This window comes from Staurois parvus, unplaced genomic scaffold (genome assembly GCF_062004578.1).
Source record: "Staurois parvus isolate SC_StPar_1 unplaced genomic scaffold, SC_StPar_1.0 ptg000471l, whole genome shotgun sequence".
Lineage (NCBI taxonomy): Eukaryota > Metazoa > Chordata > Amphibia > Anura > Ranidae > Staurois > Staurois parvus.
In genome coordinates, this window is record NW_028318267.1 from 1,880,673 (window position 1) to 1,894,592 (window position 13,920).

Here is a 13,920-nt window from a genome sequence, read left to right on the forward strand (position 1 = left end):
GGACCTTACACAGAGGTCCCGTACAGCGATCCCAGGAAGCGCGCACAGGCAGTGAATGCTGGGGCCGTTTATAACCGGCAATCCGCTTCCGCACTGCTCCCGTCTGGCCATTTATGTACATGGGCCCGGACAGGAAGTGGTTAAATAGACTCTGCCAGACCCAAAATGTCCGCCAGAGTCACATGTTACAGCAACATCCAACCAGATCGCTTCCCAGTGAGCCAAGAAACCATAAAGTTCCTCCTGATTTCCTCTCCCTCTGCAATACAATTGCAGTTTAAGTGCCACCTGCAGTGGAGAAAGAGACCGATCCTGCCTACAAGTTTTCCAATGAAGAAGGGGCAAGAAATATCAGGAAGAGACCAAAATATTAAAAGAGTGTGAATGTGTATATATGTTTCATTGGAGAAGCATTTTGTCAATTTCCACTATGAATATCATCTCTTTTGCTTTCCCGTCTGACATGCTGAACCTTGGTGACTTTATCTAGAACAAGAGTAACTCTATATGTCATAATGACTTTTTTACAAAACACCACCCCGTACTGTTGATGTGCCCTAACACGTCTTCTGAGTACACCAGAGTCCTGTGAGAAAAGCGTCCCCACTTAACCTCGGCCTCCTCCAATAGAGGCCGAACATCTCTCAGGGGCTCCTATAACATCATTACAAGAGGGAACAGAAACGGGGTCACCTTAATGAGAAGTCTGATTACATCTCCCGCCCTCTACTGCAAAATTAGTTAAGCCACCAACCATAAAGTGACCATTTCCTTGTCCCCTTCCAACAGAGCCGTCATTGTGCGCACCTGACAGTAAGTGAGACGCTTTCAGCCTCTTGCTAATATGGCTGGGAGAAGACTTCTCGAATTCCAGCCCCTGCAGCATTCCTGGGCGAGAGAGGGGTTAGCTGACAGCGGTGGCACCCGTCCAACGCACCAGAGCTTGTCTCTATTGACATCTATGCTAACTAAGCACAATCAACAGCTTGCTGAGTGTGACTTTTATTCCCGTCATGCTGCATCTGTCTCAGAATGTCATAAAAATGCATACTCATATATATATAGAGAACAATAAAATGCAAAATAGAAAAAATATTGATCGGCCAACTACTTCGTCAGTAACCTTCAAGAAGTTTTTTTTTAATTTTAGTTAGGCAAGACAAAAAATGCTCAATTCACAAAACCAACACAACTGTCACTTTTTGAAAATAAGAATCCTTAAGCCTAGTACACACAATCAGAAAATCTTCTGAAAAATTATTATTATACAGGATTTATATAACGCCAACAGTTTGCACAGCACTTTACAATATAACGGGAGACAATACAGCAACAATACAGTTCAATACAAGAGGGAAAGGAGGGCCCTGCTCCATAACAGAAAACAAAAAAATGGCATCTGCAAAAGTTTAAGCACCCTGCAGAATTTATAGCATGCACTGCCCCCTTTGCAAAGCTGAGACCTGCCAGTGTCATGGATTGTTCTCAATCATCGTCTGGGAAGACCAGGTGATGTCAATCTCAAAGGTTTTAAATGCCCAGACTCATCTGACCTTGCCCCAACAATCAGCACCATGGGTTCTTCTAAGCAGTTGTCTAGAAAACTGAAACTGAAAATAGTTGACGCTCACAAAGCTGGAGAAGGCTATAAGAAGATAGCAAAGCCTTTTCAGATGTCAATATCCTCTGTTCAGAATGTAATTAAGAAATGTCAGTCATCAGGAACAGTGGAAGTTAAAGCAAGATCTGGAAGACCAAGAAAAATATCAGACAGAACAGCTCGCAGGATTGTGAGAAAAACAATTCAAAACCCACGTTTGACTGCACGATCCCTCCAGAAAGATCTGGCAGACACTGGAGTTGTGGTACACTATTCCACTATAAAGAGATACTTGTACAAATATGGTCTTCATGGAAGAGTCATCAGAAGAAAACCTCTTCAACGTCCTCACCACAAAAATCATCATTTGAACTTTGCAAATGAACATATAGACAAGCCTGATGCATTTTGGAAACAAGTTCTGTGGACCGATGAGGTTAAAATTTAACTTTTTGGCTGAAATGAGCAAAGGTACGTTTGGAGAAGAAGGGGCACAGAATTTAATGAAAAGAACCACTGTCCAACTGTTAAGCATGGGGTTGGATCAATCATGCTTTGGGGTTATGTTGCAGCCAGTGACACAGGGAACATCTCACGAGTAGAAGGAAAAATGGATTCAATAAAATTTCAGCAAATTTTGGATGGTAACTTGATGCCATCTGTGAAAAAGCTGAAGTTAAAGAGAGGATGGCTTCTACAAATGGATAATGATCCTAAACACACCTCAAAATCCACGGGGGATTACATCAAGAGGCGTAAACTGAAGGTTTTGCCATGGCCTTCACAATCTCCTGACCTCAACATAATTGAAAATCTATGGATAGACTTTAAAAGAGCAGTGCGTGACAGACAGCCCAGAAATCTCAAAGAACTGGAAGACTTTTGTAAGGAATAATGGGCAAAGATACCTCAAACAAGAATTGAAAGACTCTTGGCTGGCTACAAAAAGCGTTTACAAGCTGTGATACTTGCCAAAGGGGGCAGTACAAGATATTAACTCTGTAAGGTGCCCAAACTTTTGCAGACGCCATTTTTTTGTTTTCTGTTATTTTGAAAGTGTAAATGATGGAAATAAAATCTAACTTTTGTTGACATATTATAAGAATGTCTAATCTGTAATTTGATGCCTTTTGGAGATTTTTCCATCTTTCCTTGGCTTCTTTATGCACATTAATACAAATTTTTAGCTGGGGTGCCCATACTTTCGATCCCCACTGTATATATATATATATATTTTTTTTTTTTTTCTAAGATTCTTGCTGGATCTGTATGGGGTAAACTGAATGGATATCAGCACAGTAACAATATTTGCTTTATAACACTTTCACTCAACTGCTTACTTTTTGAGAGGCTCTGCTTTTTATAATATTTTGGTTGTCTTCATCTGAATTAACTGGATTAAGCAACAATTGAATGTCTATGAAGGGAATTTCCAACAGCCTCACAGAACGTGTCGTAGACCTTTCTCAGTAGAGAAAGTGATTGGACAGGTTAGTAGACGATTGCCATTATTTCCAGATAAAGTGGACCAATCTGTGCTCTTCTCCTCCTCCATTCACTAAACAGAAATGTTCCTGTCTAGAGCTGAAGACATGCTTGAGTCCAATATGGAGCCAACCTCAGAAGCTTGATCTGCCCATTTCTGCTCAATCGCCTTGCCTAAGACACAGCTCTTGTCAAGTAGCTTTCTAATGCTTTACTTGTCATAGCCCTTATCCCAGCCCTCAGCCCCATCCACAGATTTTGCCCACGATATACTCCACCACACTGATGTGCCCAAGCTCAAGTGTGCCACTATGGTAAAGTGCGGTGAGATAGCGGCATCATATTTGTCATCCCCTTTAGCGGCATTGCTCAAAGCGGACAATGGCTTCAAAGGACACGTGAGGGATCTTTTGAAAGTGAACTTGGGGGGGAAGCAGGAGCAAATTTTTAACAAAAAGCTTAATGAAATAGTTATGCACTATAGCTTATTATTATTATTATTTCAGGTACTTATATTACACCATAAATTTATGCAGTGCTTTACATATATATTGTACATACACATCAGTCCCTAACCCTCAAGGGGTGTACAATCTAAGGACCCTAACATACAACCATACACATACTAGGGCCAATTTAGACAGGAGCCAATTAACCTACCAGCATGTCTTTTCCCAGAGGAAAGCAACACAGGCACAGGGAGAACATGCAAACTCCAGGCAGGTGGTGCCGTGGTTGGGATTTGAACCAATGACCTGACTACTGCCAGGCAGAAGTGCTAACCATTTAACCACTGTGCTGCCCAGGAGAGAAACAGGAGGCTCTGGGGATAGTTTAATTGGACAGAAGAATATTAGTTTTTAGCAGCAGGGGTGAGCTGAATGGACCCAGGTGTGCAGAACATGACTAAAATTTGGCTGTTGAATCCAAGCCATTTTGAAGTCAAATGTTTAATACAGTTCTGGCCATTAGACTAATAGGCAGGGGATAGTCAAGCAAAAGGCATAGGGGGAAGGGTACTGCCCTGTGGGACATGTACCAAAGCAAAAAAAAAGTTTAAATAATCAGATTGACAGGGAGCAAAATTTTTAATAATAACTTAAAATGGTGCGTTAAAAAAATGCAAAATTCCTTTAAATAACATGCCTGGGGGATGCCCTTAACCTGCCTGTGAACTTACAATATATACAACACGCTACAGCAAAACTGGGAGTCCCTTTATCTATATTAGAAGCTTATCCCAGATGAGGGCCTTGGATTTCAGACGTTATTGAGGGACCCCAGCATTAAAAAAAAAATGATGTGGGGTTTTCCTTAAGAGTACATACTAGATCCTTTTCCTTGATGAAGATCAGATGTGACATGGATGACCCACAATGTATATCCATCTACAAGGCCTGCAGACCAATGGACATGTCTGATTCTGTCACCACATCGTCATGTGACCAAATATGGTGAGTGATGGCACGGTATCCCCACCCCTTTGTTTACATGGCCAGGGATCCCCAGCCAGTAAATGAATGGTGCCAGGTAACTTCACAGGTTGCTAGGGACATGGTGGTTTGCAGCACATACCTCTTCCTTAGCAGGAGTAAATACCTCTACTATATATGATGATCAGCTCCTGCCCAACATGCTAAAACACCAGAGTTCGGGTGAAATCCCAAACAGGCAAAGTTTGGTCCAAGCCTGTGTTTGGACCAAACCTTGGGGTCCTTCCTATTTAGTGGAGAGGATGAGTAAGCAAACAAGGTATTAGGTTTCCGTGTAGGTTAGGGTTGGGGTTCAGAACAGATATACGTAACGATTGTAGAGAGAGATAGTTAGAGGGCCTTAGATTACGACATTGTTTTCTGCACAGGACCAACTCTAAAACTACCAATCTCCTGGTGGTGACAGCTACTATATTGTAGAATCTAGAAAATTGAATGTAGACTTCCAGACTAAACCTAACTAGTCTTAAAAATGTTCGCTTCCCCCTCTTAATACCTAAGCTGACTAGCCTGTGCAAGAAAGCTGTATATACTTAACTATTTTGCGTCCAGTCAAGTGATCCCCTGTGTCAGCCAGTGTCAGCCGGTGGTGAGGAGAAAGCGCTCTTACAATGGCTGGAATTCCTCGGAGTGATGACCTCACCCATAGGCTTGTATGACCCATCCACTGTCAGCACCCCTTCCTCTCCCCTGCAGCCACCGCTGGCTAACAAATAGGAGCCAATTACCTGACCGGACCAGAGCTGGCTAAAAATAGGCAAGAATATACATTTTTCTTACACAGCATAGTCTGCATAGGTGTTAGGAGAGGGTTGGGAGCATTTTTAAGACAAGTTAGATTTAACCTGGAATTCTACTTTAAGGTTTTAAAAAGCATATGAAAACATATAAATATGTACTCTCTTTTTTTGATCAGTTATATTTTTGCTATGTTTTCGACTTTTACATTTACAAAAAGTACAAACACTTGAAACCCCCCACAAGGTACCACCATAGCCCAATGGAGAGCCTTGAAGGGAAACAATACAGAAACATTTTGACATTGTTGGCTCCATAAATATCAAAAATCAGGCACAGAAAAAACATAAACTAGGTTATTGGTCCAAGAAAAACTATAGTACTCAGGTGGTGGTTTCTTCTTCTTTATTGTTGGTAAATATAGGTATCTTGGGTAGCCAATTATTGAATGTATCCTCAGTCGAACTATATATCAGATGTATAAATTATTAACAAAGACGTTTAACAATACGCGTGATTCTTTTGTAGCCTACTCCCCAAATTTAGCTATCACACTGAAGGATGGGATGGAACAGTAGGGTTGGTGGGGTCAGGTCAGGCAAGGCCAACCATCTGTTCCATAAATGCAGAAATATACTGGGGAAACCCCTAAGTTGTGATATCAGATGCTTTTCGAAAAGACTGGCATGAACTTGGTTTTCTCAAAGAAGGAACGTGAGTGGTTGAGGTGACAACCATTTCCATGCAATCAACTTAAGTTCTATAAAGAGAAGTCTGATTGCAGGTATTATCACAGCTGGTTTGTATTGTTCCTCATCTAATATTCTTAAAATGTAACATGGTAGCTAGTCGTAGTATGGGACCGGCAAATAAAAGAGATAAAGAAAAATCCCCTATGATACTTTCCTGTAGAAAAGATTTACCACCATCATCCTGAGATAAAGCTCTGCTGGTATGAAGAGAATTAGACCCAAACATTGGGCCTAGTAAACAGTATGAGGCCTTGGTGAAGGGACAGGCAGTCCATTCACTGCACACACCTGAGGAAGATTAAATGCTGCATTTAAATACATGTTGAATTATTCATTATGTGAGGAATGTTCCCTGTGAGGTGACGGATCCGTCTCACAACAAGAGCCGGATTACGGTTTAGAAAACACACTTGCCGCTCGGCACAAATCACCTATATTTACAGATACAACCCGAGTGAATTTTTGACCCTTGTCTCGTTTGTGGTAAAGGGATCTGTGCCAGAACTTCGAGCTGAATGAAGCAGTCACACTTAGCCAAGCCCTTGTGTATTATGTTTCCAGCTGATTAATACCTGCGTAGAAAATCCATCTTTTGTGAGAAAACTAATCCAGAAAGAGAGCGTTCTGAGCGAGAACACGTAACACTTCGCTAGAGGCCAAACATGAACATCGTAACGGGCCTTCCTGAAGACAGAGGATGCTTTACTCTGCAAACAACATGGTACCATTGCTCATTCACATGTCCAGCTCCCACAGGCACTATACTTCATTTACTTTGTTGCACACCTTCCTCGGAAATTAAAGAGAATCTGCCATCTGGCATAGATGAGAATCCTGCCAAGTGCTGGAGGAACCCAATGTTCAGGTCTCATACGCTACTGAAGTTCTAGAACTAAGCACATTTCAACAGCATCAGATGGGGACAATTCACTAAGGCTAAGTTCACACTAGCTTTGTCAGCAGGCGTTAGACAGGCGTTTGGGAAGCGTTTTTAATGCTAATCAAACGCCTATGAAAATTCTACACATGGCAGCACACAGTGCTGTTCACACTGAAGTTTTAGCATCACTGCAAAATTGACTCATGTCCAGTCAGGAGGCGTCGAAGCCTCCCATTCAAGTCTATGGTGATGCTCCTTAAACATCTGGCAGGCGTTTGCAGGGTGTTTGGGAGGCATTTGCTGAGTGTTAATACCATTAAACTTCATTATAGGCATTTGTATTTCGGTTTTAACACTTGGCAGCATAAGGAGATTATAAGGTGTCCTTCAGTGTAAGGCCCCTTTCACACAGGCATTTCGTATGTCCATTTTTCATCTGTCTATTTACGGATGAAAAACGGACCCCCATGTATTTCTATGGACTAGTGGATGTAAATGGATGATCATCTGTTCACATCCGTTAATGTAGGCATCCCTTAACATCTGGTTTTTTTAATGGAAGAAAATCCTTTTCTTCTTCTATTAAAAAAAAGTAACAGACAAAAAAACAGATGTAAACAGATGAAAACGGACGAAAAACTGATGCAAACGGATGAAAATGGATGAAAACGGATGTAAACGGACAGAAAATGGATGTAAACTGATGAAAAATTTGTGTAAACTGATGAAAAATTTGCGTAAACTGATGAAAAACTGACGTAAGCTGATGAAAAATTTACGTAAACTGATGAAAAACTGACGTAAACTGATTAAATATTTACATAAACTGATGAAAAACTGACGTAAACTGATGAAAAATGTATGTAAACTGATGAAAAACTGACATAAACTTAATGAAAAATGTACGTAAACTGATGAAAAACTGACGTAAACTGATGAAAAATTTACGTAAACTGATGAAAAACTGAGGTAAACAGATGAAAAATTTATGTAAACTGATGAAAAACTGACGTAAACTGATAAAAAATTTACGTAAACTGATGAAAAACTGACGTAAACTGATGAAAAATTTATGTAAACTGATGAAAAACTGACATAAACTTAATGAAAAATGTACGTAAACTGATGAAAAACTGACGTAAACTGATGAAAAATTTACGTAAACTGATGAAAAACTGAGGTAAACAGATGAAAAATTTATGTAAACTGATGAAAAACTGACGTAAACTGATAAAAAATTTACGTAAACTGATGAAAAACTGATGTAAACTGATGAAAAATTTACATAAACTGATGAAAAACCGATGTGAACTGATCCGTTTTTTCTTGGGAAAAACGTGACTGAACTGATGAAAAAAATGGCACGCCTGTGTGAAAGGGGCCTATAGAACATGTTGACAGAAATGAGGAAGCAGACTGATAGAGAGATAAACTCACCAGTGTGCTGCTTCTCATTTCACTGTCCAGTCACAGGGTAGGATGGGGACTTGTAAGTGAAACTGCAGTGGAGAAAGATCAGATCCTGCCAAACAGGACTGTGCTGCATGGCAGAGCTATGTAATCTTAAGACTGGATGGACAAAATACAAATCCTTTGTCAGGAAAAACAGCTCTCATATGTATTTCTTCTATCAATTTAATTCAGCTTTAAACAAAATAAACACATTACAGAGATATAATAGTGATTTTTTTTCTCCTAAATTGAAGCAAATCAGGAACGATGATTATTTTTGAGAAGCCTCCCCCTACACTGCAGAGAATTAGAGAATTACAGCAGGCAGATTTTGTTCTAGTGGCTGCTGTTGACAGAGAATAGCTTGTGTTCTGTGCGTGTTTTCTCCCCCTTCATTAAACAGACAACAGAGCACCTAATAATACCTATTTTTTCCACTGATATCTTATACCTTAATAACATGTTGCGGTTATGGGAATTAAAATCCTCTTTATTCTATACTTTTATATACCGCATTGTGGCTCAAGGTGGGCTTGACTGTGTGAAGTCCCAAGGGGTTATTCACCAAGCGGCTGATCTGAGGCTCAATTAGGGTCAGGTTCTCAAAGGATGCTGACCGGGTGACCTCCAGGAGCTGTGCAAACCTCCAGCCAATTATGCTGGAAGCTGGCTAATGACGTCAATACTTCGCCAGTTCAGACAATTTTATGTGATCGCTGTGAAGGTGAATTTTAGGGCTACAAAAGGGTTCAACAGAGATCTAATATCTTTTATCAATTTATGTAGATAAATTCCATAGCAATTTACATATAGTATTCATATGAGTTCCTTCCCTCGAAGGAGCTTAAATTGGTTGTAAACTTCAAACATGAAATATGAACAAAGAATATCCCTCTATTGTGTGTACTTGTCTCAATTAAAATCACTAAGTATCATTTCCCTCTGTTGCTTTGTTCCTCTGCTATGAGCATGTATCACTTCTGACAAGTTTTCCTGACACCAAGAGAAAAATGGTGACAGAGACCTCCAGCAGATTGACAGCTCTGTTCCTGTGTGCTGTGTGGAGGGGGGGGGGGGGGTTGTCCCTTCCCTCCAATCAGCTCTCAGAGCTCTCCTCACTGAGCTCTGCGGGGTGTAATTTCAGCTCTCAGAAAAGCTGTATAAATTCTGCAGTTTGAACAGATGTATGCAGATAGACAGTCAGAACTTGTTTTATAACAAGTTGTCAGTGCCCATCAATGTCACCTGTCAGTGCCCATCAATGCCACATACAAGTGCCCATCAGTACACATCAATGCCACTTATCAGTGCCTATAAGTGCACATCAATGCCACATATTAGTTCTCATCAGAGCTACCTTTCAGTGCCAACCATGGGCAGACTGACCAATTGGAAACTCGGGCACTGCCCGAGGGCCCGGGGTCAGTAGGGGGCCCCATGAGATGCCCCGGTACCTTTTTCATAGGCTTTTTTGAGTTTGGGCAAGGACACAGGGACCCCATGACCCCCTACTGCCCGGGGGCCCCATGAGTTGTCAATCCGCCCCTGTTGCCAACTATCAGTGCCACCAACCGGTGCCACCTATCAGTGATGCCAATCGGTGCCACCTATCAGTGCCAGTCAGTGTCACCTATCAGTGCCAGTCAGTGCCGCCTAACAGTTCCAATTTGTGCCGCCTACCAGTGCCGCCTATCCGTAGCATATATGAGTGCTGTTTTTCAGTGCCCATCAGTGATGCCTGTTAATGCCCATCAGTGTCACCTATCAGCGCCTCCTCATCAGTACCACCTATCAGTGCCGCCTATCAGTGCCCATCACTGCAGCCTCATTAGCGCACATCACCGAAGGAGAAAAATTACTTATTTACAAAATGTTATAACAGAAACTAAGAAAAAACTTTTTTTTCAAAATTTTCTGTCTTTTTTAGTTTGTTTAGCAAAAAATAAAAAAAACCAGTAGTGATTAAATACCATCAAAAGAAAGCTCTATCTGTCTCAAAAAAAAGGATTAAAATGTTGTTTGGGTACAGTGTTGCATGACTGCGCAATTGTCATTCAAAGTGCGACAGCGCTGAAAGCTGAAAATTGGCCTGGGCAGGAAGGGGGTAAAAGTGCCCGCTAGGCTAGGGGTTAAAGTGGTTCTTTCAGCAACAATACAAGTCTGAATGCATACATTCTTAACATTTCACTATATACAATGACAAAAAAAAGCTTTACCCTTTATCATCAAGCCCAGCTTCACACTGCTGCAACTTTGCATGTGACTTATGGTTCATAAAGTTGCATGACAAAACTCCATTGATTTCAATTGTGGCCGTTCCAATCAATGTGTCTTTTAAACAGGTTCCTGCACTACTTTGATGCAACTTTCTGTTTCAATATGTTTATTAAGATTTTAACAGAAAATATGCAAAGTGTAACCAAACTGTGATATCAAGGAATAATAAACAACGCAGGTAGAATATATCAATACATCAAAGACAGAAGTAAAGAGATTCAAATGTTATGCCAAGAGATCTTCTACAGTCACTAAGTATCGAAGTAGAAAAGTAGCAAAAAAGTACTGTATCAAAGTGTACAACAATCTTACACAGGAGACCCAAAAAGGAATAGTATATCAACATCTCCACAACCCACCGGCCAGCCCACATGGAAGAAAAATATATTTGAAATTTATTTTAAAAATATTCTTCCCAAATATATTGACATATATTTGAAATGCTACAATTTTGGCCATATTCAATATATTTCAAAATATATTTAAAAACAAAATATAAAAAAATACATAAACAAATATATACACACACACATATATATATATATACATACATATATACACACACATACACACACACACTGCATGTTGAAATGCATTTTTATTACAAAATATGTGAAAAATATTTTTAAGAATACATTTCAAATATACTGTATGTCTTTAAAAATACAAATCTACATTTTTGGAATGCAGTTACAGATATTTGTAAAAAATATATGTTAAAATGACTTTTTTTATATGTTAAAAAAACTGAAGAATATATTTAACAAAATCTATATATTTTTAAAAATATTTTTTAAAATATATTCTTCAGATTCTTTTTAACATATAAAAATGTCATATTTACATATATTTTTAAATATATTTGTAAATGCATTCCAAAAATGTAGATTTGTATTTTTAAAGACATACAGTATATTTGAAATGTATTTTTAAAAATATTTTTCATATATTTTGTAATAAAAATGCATTTCAACATGCAGTGTATATATATATATATATATATATATATATATATATATATATATATATATATATATATATATATATATATATATATACACACACATACATACACACACATATATATATTTATTGAAATATATTTTGAAATATATTGAATATGGCCAAAATAGTAGCATTTAAAATATATGTCAATATATTTGGGAAGAACATTTTTAAAATATATTTCAAATATATTTTTCTTCCATATGGGAGCTGACACGGGTCGTGGGTAAACAGAATGCTCTATGCAAGAGCGCTATCAATGTAGATAGGTAGAATCAAAGAGAGGAAAGGAGAGAAGAAAAAGTAGATGCAGAGAAAAGAGAAAGAGCAGGAAAGAAAAAGAAGAGCCAGAAGTCCATCCGAAAGTCCGCACACTTCAATCAGCCAAAAGTTGGAGGTATTTAATCCAGAGATTCCAAACATGGTCAAACCTAGCAGACCTATCTATGATGCAGCTTTTATGTGACTTGAGTGCCCTAGACTCCTCAGGTCCAATGAAATTTGCAAGCAAGTCACACTGGAAATCGCATGACAACAGATTCGCAGCAGTGTGAACTGAGCCTTAAAAGAGCAGTATGGCCAAAGCTTTTTTGGCCATGCTTCTCTTCTGGGTCACAGGAGTGCACTTACTTCTGTTCCTGTGACCCAGAATCAGCCAACAGTAGACTAAAGCCCACTGTCAGCTGACATCACACAGCCGCTTCAGGCTCTGGAAGGATCCCAACCATATTGACGGGATCCACCGAGCTGCCTGATTGTCAGTTGGCCCCGCCTCTCAGTGCACAACTGAGTGTCGGTTCACACTGCACTTGGCATGTGATTCGCACCACAATCCTATGAAAATCACATGTGATTTCTGTGCAGTGCAATTTGAACCATACATTTTGTATGGCTCAAATCGCACTGCATCTGTACCAAAGTAGTGCAGGATCCTTTTTTGTCCGCACCAGAATTGGATCACAGAATTGGATCACACCCATGTGATCCAATTTTGCAGAACGCACTGCCGTTTTGTAAACCGATTTTGGGGTGTAGCTAACACACACCCGCAGTGGTTTACATGCACGGAATGCGATTTTGATGCGGTGCGGGAATCGCACAGAAACCTCCGCAAATTGCACACCGCATCAGTGTAAACCGGCACTGAGAGTTAAAGTCAGGTCTACCCGCCCAGTCCGGTGCCCCAGTGATGGAGTAGCTGAGCGGAGAGCAGTGACTGAGAGTTACAGCAAATATGTTTTTTTTAATCCTTTTAGGATAAAGGTTTTACATGAACAAATAAATGCTGATCATTTTAATCGCCCCTGCCAGTGGTTAATGGATTGTCTCATTCATGTAAACTGATACATTCTGCTGGAGAGCTTGAACTTCTGAAAAACAGCAGAGCTGCTGGCTGAATCACCAGATGAAAATAAAAGAAAGCTTAAAAAAAGGAAACTAATGCAGCCATCCCATCTATGAATTGGTAAGCTGCAGTATAAAATATTTGCTTTTGGGTTTAATGCTTTTTTAAACAAAGAAAACTAATGCAGCCATGTCATGTAGGGACCAGTAAGCTGCAACATTTTACATTTTTATTCTTGAGTTTAGACACACTGAAAAGCAGTCTTTTTGCTCCAATCACATAACTTTGCCTAGGCTCAGATGATGTCATCAGTCTGCTGGGGGCTGATCTGTGTCAGACATTTGTGATAAAAGCCAAGAGCCGCACTGGCAGTTCAACATCTATAGGACTTTGTCATCTCTGAGCCGGCATCTCAGTTGAGGAAGTAGAAGCTAACCCTGGATGATGCCTGAACAAAGATGGCATTGTCCTTCTGGAAAGAACGGCAGATGACGGCATTGTCTAGGTGAGTACTGTGATCTCAAGTTCCTTAAAGATGAAGTTCAGCCTATGCAGACAAGTAAGCCAGCAGATTAAAAATATATTGTGCATTTTTGTAAAATGTTTAATGTAAGTGCCTATTTCCACCCCCAGGAAGCCAGAGCCCAGGCTTTTTTTTTGGGGGGGGGGGGGGGGGGAGTAAGGAGTGGCCTATAGGTAAGCACATAAATTAAAGACTAGATTTTAACCTACTGGGACTACTTGTGTGCATGAGATATTTTTTTTTTTATAAAAGGTAGGCTTAACCCTTAGGCTGCATTCACACCTGAGCATCACATTTTTAAGTGTTTTTCGGGCGTTTTATTGCATGTTTTTGTACAGCATTTTTAAAAACAGTAGAAAAAAAAAATCAT

At 39.8% G+C, this 13,920-nt stretch overlaps 1 protein-coding gene across 2 annotated transcripts in view; it reads right to left on the bottom strand.

The window, feature by feature from the left end:
- The window catches only part of LYPD6B (LY6/PLAUR domain containing 6B), a 132,672-nt gene that overhangs the window by 58,836 nt on the left and 59,916 nt on the right, over nt 1-13,920 (bottom strand). The gene's annotated exons all lie outside the window — the stretch shown is intronic.